This window comes from Petaurus breviceps, unplaced genomic scaffold (genome assembly GCF_028583685.1).
Source record: "Petaurus breviceps papuanus isolate PSGF00001 unplaced genomic scaffold, PetGlider_PUasm1.0 551, whole genome shotgun sequence".
In the NCBI taxonomy this organism is placed as follows: domain Eukaryota; kingdom Metazoa; phylum Chordata; class Mammalia; order Diprotodontia; family Petauridae; genus Petaurus; species Petaurus breviceps.
Genome location: NW_027186372.1, coordinates 10264697 through 10270925, shown reverse-complemented (window position 1 = coordinate 10270925; position 6229 = coordinate 10264697). Strand labels below are relative to the sequence as shown.

At 42.4% G+C, this 6229-nt stretch overlaps 1 protein-coding gene across 2 annotated transcripts in view; it reads left to right on the top strand.

Moving 5' to 3' along the window:
* The window catches only part of KCNIP1 (potassium voltage-gated channel interacting protein 1), a 590945-nt gene that overhangs the window by 240492 nt on the left and 344224 nt on the right, over positions 1 to 6229 (top strand). The gene's annotated exons all lie outside the window — the stretch shown is intronic.

Here is a 6229-nt window from a genome sequence, read left to right as displayed (position 1 = left end):
AGAAGCATCAGTTTCTGTGTCTATAAAATGATGAGGGAGAAGAAAGAAAGAAAGAAAGAAAGAAAGAAAGAAAGAAAGAAAGAAAGAAAGAAAGAAAGAAAGAAAGAAAGAAAGAAAGAAAGAAAGAAAGAAAGAAAGAAAGAAAGAATGAAAGAAAGAAAGAAAGAAAGAAAGAAAGAAAGAAAGAAAGAAAGAAAGAAAGAAAGAAAGAAAGAAAGAAAGAAGAATGGGGTGGCTAGGTGGTACAGTGAATAGAGCATCTGCCCTGGATTCAGGAGGACCTGAGTTCAAATCCAGCCTCAGACACTTAACACTTGGGCAAGTCACTTAACCCCAATTGCCCTGCCTTCCCCCTCCAAAAAAACAAACCAAAAAAAATGGATGAGGGTTTGGAGTAGGTGGGTATGCTGTGGTCCCTTTCTGACCTAAAACTATGATCCTATGTTCCCATGAAGTAATCCTCTCTATAGCATCTCTGATGGGTAGTGGAGGCAGGGATGATGCTATATGAAGAGATAGGTAGGTGGTCTAGTGGATGGAGTACTGGGCTTGGAGTCAGTAAGTCCTGAATTAAAACCAGCTTCAGATACTTACTAGCTATGTGACCTTGGGCAAGTCAATTGACCTTTTTGCCTCAGTTTCCTCAACTGTAAAATGGGGATAATAATAGTATCTACCTCCCAGGGTTGTTGTAAGGATAAACATAAAATAATATAAATAAATCACTTTGCAAACATTAAAGCATTATATAAATGCTGGCTACTATTATTTTGTATTTGTGTGTAGATAGAGTTACTGCTTCTTTCTGTACAGTTTGAGAGACAACAGCAAGGCTCTGTACTTCTCATTTGATCTTTGTGTTTTCTACTCCTGCTCCCTGAAATTTTCCCATTAAAGACTTCATAATTTGAGGATAAGCATTGTTCTGTCCTGTAAGGGTAATACATTAAATTGTTTGGTTGTTTCAGCTGTGTCCAAGTCTTCGTGACCTTATTTGGGGTTTTCTTGGTAAAGATGCTAGAGTGGTTTGCTACTACCTTCTCCAGCTCATGTTAAAAATGAGAAAACAGAGGTTAAGTTTTTAACAACGTTCAGTGACTTGCCCAGGGTCACACAGCTAGCAAGTGTCTGAGACCAGATTTGAATTCAGAAAGATGAGTCTTCCTGATTCTAGATCTAGCACTTTACCCACTATGCCACCTAGCTTCCCCAGTATATTAAATTACCATGCCTACCATGTGCAAAAAGTCACATTCTAGGCACTGAGGGAGAAACAAAGATGTGGTCCTTTCCCTCAAAGAGGATATAATCTACTGGAACAAATCATTAGAATACCAGAGAGAATGGAATAATTTCCATTGTGAAGATCTAAGGAAGGATAAGTTAATTCTGGCTGAAAGACAGGGAACTCTTCATGGAAGAGAAGACAAGCCACCTGAGTGAGTCCTCCAAAGATTAGGGAAAAAAAGATTTCAACAAATGGGACTGCGAAGAATTAGCTGGAGGGAACAGCTTACATAAGCACAAAGACTCAAAAGGTCCAAAGAAATCTGAGAAGAGTGAAATATTTCAATAGAGTTGGAGCATAAGGTTTCTGAAAAGGAGTAATATAAGACAGGCAAAAGGTAGAATAGATGCAGAACTGGAGAGAACCTTAGACTGTCATCTGAGTGAATCACTTCATTTTTACAGATAAGAAAAATGAAGCCCAGAGAGTCTAACTAGCCTAAAGTCTTCGCAATTGGGAATCAGGATTTGAATCCAGACCTCTGACTCCCATTCCATCTCCCCAATCTTGCCTCCAACCCGTGGACTTATGCCGCCTGTCTTGAAGTTATATTGTAGAAGGAATTGAACACTAGACTAGGATTTGGGGGTTTTATTTGGTAGGCAATAGGGAGCCATTGAATGTTTATAATCTTGTGTTATCAGACTAGTTTGTTAGGAAAATTAATCTGGCAAGCAAGCATTTACTAAATACCCACGATGTGTCAGGTACTACACACTAAGTGTCGGGGATAAAACGACTAAGTGAAAATATTTGCAGAGGGGCAGCTAGGTGGTGCAGTGAATAGAGCACCTGCGCTGGAGTCAGGAGGACCTGAGTTAAAATCTGTCCTCAGATACTAGCCGGGTGACCTTGGGCAAGTCACTTAACCCCAATTGCCCTGCCTTCCCTCTCCAAAAAGACAAAAAAAAAGTGTTTTCCGGGGGAGGGGAAAAAAGAAATTTACATGACAACTTTATTATATGTTTAAAAGGAATAACAAGTTATGCATAATAGCTTTGCCGTTCCACGTGCAGTCATTTTTTATTATACTGTGTGATGTAAATGCTCATTGTATTCTATAAATTAAAAATAAAATAAATTAAAATTGTTTAAAAGAGAGAAAGTATTTGCCCTCAAGGAACTTACATTCTAGCAGGAAGACAGCATATACATGTATGAATATATACGTAACATATACAAAATAAATGCAAAGTAGCTCGAAGAGAGAGGGAGCTGGCAGCTGACATTATCAGCAAAGGAACTTACACTTGCGTGTACAAAGTGTGATTTAAGCTGAGTCCTGAAGGAAACCAAGGGCCTGCAAGACATAGAAGTGGGAGGGAGGGCATCCCAGGTGCATCATGTGTTCAGAGGTAATATGTAAGAAGATTGGAATGGTAGGAAGGGGTCACGTTTGAAGAAATTTAAATGCCAAACAGGAGAGCCTATATTTGACCCTAGAGAGGATAGGAAGCCACTACAGTGTGATCCAACTTTAGGAAAAATGCTTTGGTGGCCGTGTGGAAGACTGACTGGGAGACGGAATAGGAGGCCAAGGGAGAGAGGTGAGGGGGCCTGAACTATGGTGGATAGTGATGGACGAGGGAGAGAGGGAAGTAGAGGCAAGGTAGAAGGGAGAAGCCAGAGGACTTGCTAAGAGGTTCCTCCAATAACCTAGATGAGAGGTAATCAGAGCCTGAACTAATTCTGTGACAATGAAAGTGGAAGGAAGGATACGAGAAACATTTTAGGCATAGGATTGACCGTTTTGGACAATTGATTAGATGTGGAGAGCCAAGCAAGAGTGAGCATAAGTTGAGGTTGAGTAATTTGAGCCTTGAAGACTGAGAAAGTGTTTTGTTTGTTTTGTTTTGTTTTTCCCATCAGTAGAAATAGGGAAATCAGGGATCAGAGCATCTTAAGAGTTAGCTCCAAAAGGGAATTTAGAGATAGACCCACACCCTTATTATACCGATGAGAAAGCTGAGTCTTGCACCGTCAAGGTCACATGAGCATTGAGCACTGAAGGATGGTGTGGGATGGTGGGACTGTTCCCGAGTATTGTTATAAGGCACTATTCTTTAAACCCCATCCCCTGTCACCATTTATTCCTTAAATCAGTAACATAACCCACATTACCACCCAGGGAAGCTAACCTATGCCAATTCCACACTGAGTATGTTTTCTCCATGGATTGGGTTGTGATTTCATAGAACAAGAGTCAGAATCACAGTTTTAGAAATGGTAGTGACAGAGCCAGCCTCTCATTTTACAGAGGGGAAAACTAAGGGGGGGGGGGAATGAGTGCTGAAGGGGCACAAATGCCCAGTGTCACACAGGGCTTCCCATGAATTTCACTTGATTTCTTAGGATTACTCAATATATTTCCAGGTCTCCCCCCACCAAAAAAAGGGTAATGTCTTTCTAAGCTTAAGGACCAAATGGAACATTCCTTTGCTGTTTTTTGCTTTTTTTTTTCTTCAAATCTCCTTTCATCTTAAAGATCTCATTTAGCTCATCTGTGTTTGTTGTTTGGGATCCATGAGTAAAGGGCATTATGTGGAATGGGACCATGTCTGGGAGGCATGGAGGACTGGGCCTGAATTCTAGCTTTGCCAGGGAAATTCTAGCAGCCCTTCTCCGCCTCCCTGAGGTGCAAAGCAGGAGGTGATGAGTGAGTGAGGGTGGGGAAGGAAACCTGGCTCTTAAGATTTCTCACTCCCAAGTCTTCCTTGCAAGCAGCATCTGTACAGGATTTGGTACAAAGGAATCCTGACGCTTTGATTATTGCATCTGCAGAGGCAGCTGAAATGAGTTTGACACTCACCGGTGCCTTAGTAGGAATTATAATTACATTGGAAGACCTGAGGCGACCAAGTAACCTGATTAGCTGTTTGCTCAGAGTTGATAGATTTAAAAAAAAAAACAAGGGTTATAAATAGGGCCCTGAGAGATGTAAGAGGCCTGCCGGATGGGAGGCAGTCCTGGAGGAGGCTTTGTTCATCTTGAAAACATAGATGGGAAGCTGAGCAGGATGGTGGTGAAGTCTTCAGTGGAGAGAGAGGCAGAGTGAGGGTGGCAGACAGGCCCTCAAGTCTGTTGAAGACCCTGTAGCTGTTCCTGGAGCCAGGAAACGCTAGGAGATGCAGGAGAGAGCTGGTGATGTCTGCTCACACCCACCCAGGGCCAGTCCTGCTGGAAGGGATCAGAGATTATGAATAAAGGGGGGGGGGGGCAGAAAGCATCAAGTTCAACCCTCTTGTTTTACAGATGAGTAAACAGAAACCGGGAGAAATTAAGTGACTTTCCCAGGGTCACATAGGTATCTGAAGGGGGGTTTGAACCTAAGGCTTACTACACCAGGGCTAGGGACAGGAATACAGAGAGAGGATGGAGGATGGATCTTAAATCAAGCAGCCAAGACATGTGGGGCATGACAAGCATTGAGCTTGCCTGGAAGCTGGGCTGAGAATGATTTTACTCTTTCAGGAGATGCTCTGGGGACTCTTCCTCCGGCAGAACCCTAGCTCTCTGCCAGGCATAATTATTGCATGGATAATTACACGATTCAGAGCCTGCTGGAAAATGCAGAACTGGTGCCAGAGAGGAGTTAGGGCTCTGGTTCCTGATTCTTGCAGCAGCATAGGTTCCCAGGCCCCTGAGATGAGTTTGGGAAAGGAGCCCATGTAGCAAAGCCTCTGGTGGTATCAGGCTGGGCTACGTGACTGACTGATTGATGGTATGATGGTATGCACCATGAAGCAGATGAAGCTTGTGTTCGATGCTCCTATTTCTATTCCACTAGTTACTTGTAAATGCATCCTGATTTCTTCCAGGATGTCGCCTGCCCCATCCTCATTGCTGCATTCTTTATTCTGGGACTCTCTGAAGAGAGCTTTTTGTTTTTGTTTGGTTTGGGTGCAAGGCCTATACAGAAAATGTCTCTACCATGCATGTTAGCTCCTGTTCTACAGCTGACGATCATCGAGGGTTGCCTCGGAGCACTGAGAGGTCAAATATTTCACCCAAAGCACACAGCCTTGTTCATTCCCACACTATGTCTCAGGGGCAAGATCAGAATCTGGATCTTTCTGATTTCATGGCAGGCTATCCAGCCACTCTGCCTTATGGCCTATAGAAATGGTTTACATACATTCATTCACAATAAAGCATTAGGAATTTAATAATAGGTTACATCCTGCCCCTAGTTATATTTATGTTTAATTTCTAATGATACAGATGAAGAGCCCCTTCAGACATCTAATCGAGCTGGTTCCCTTTACAAATAAAGAAACTGACTCCGGGAGGTTGACTCATGGTAAATGGCAGAACTTGAATCCAGATCTTCTCACTCCAATTCCATTGTTCTTTCTACTACACCTTGACTGCTAGGAGAGGATATACTTAAAACCTGAAAGAATGTATACCTGATGGTGGAATTCCAGGCTTCTGTCAGGGACATATTCTGCCTGGTCTCTGGGAAGACCTGACTTCCTCACATCCTCACTACTCACTTGTGTTTGCCTCAGTTTCCTCAACTGTAAAATGGAGACAAGGATAACACCTACCTCACAGGGCTGTTGTGAGGATCAAATGAGATAACTGTAAAGCACAGTGCCTGGTACATAGCAGCTACTATATAATTACTACTACTACTACTACTATTACTACTATTACTATCATATGTGTATATATATTACATATATATATATATATTATAGCTATATATGGCTAGATGTTACAGGCAGCTAGATAGTACAGTGGATGCTGTACCAGGCCTGGAGTCAGGAAGACTCCTCTTCATAGGTTCAAAAGTCTGGCCTCAGACACTTACTAGCTGTGTGCCCCTGGGCAAGTCACTTAACCCTGCTTGTCTCATCTTTTTTTTTGCCTCATCTTTAAAATGAGCTAGAGAAGGAAATGACAATCTCTAGGATCTTTGCCAAGAAAACCCCAAAT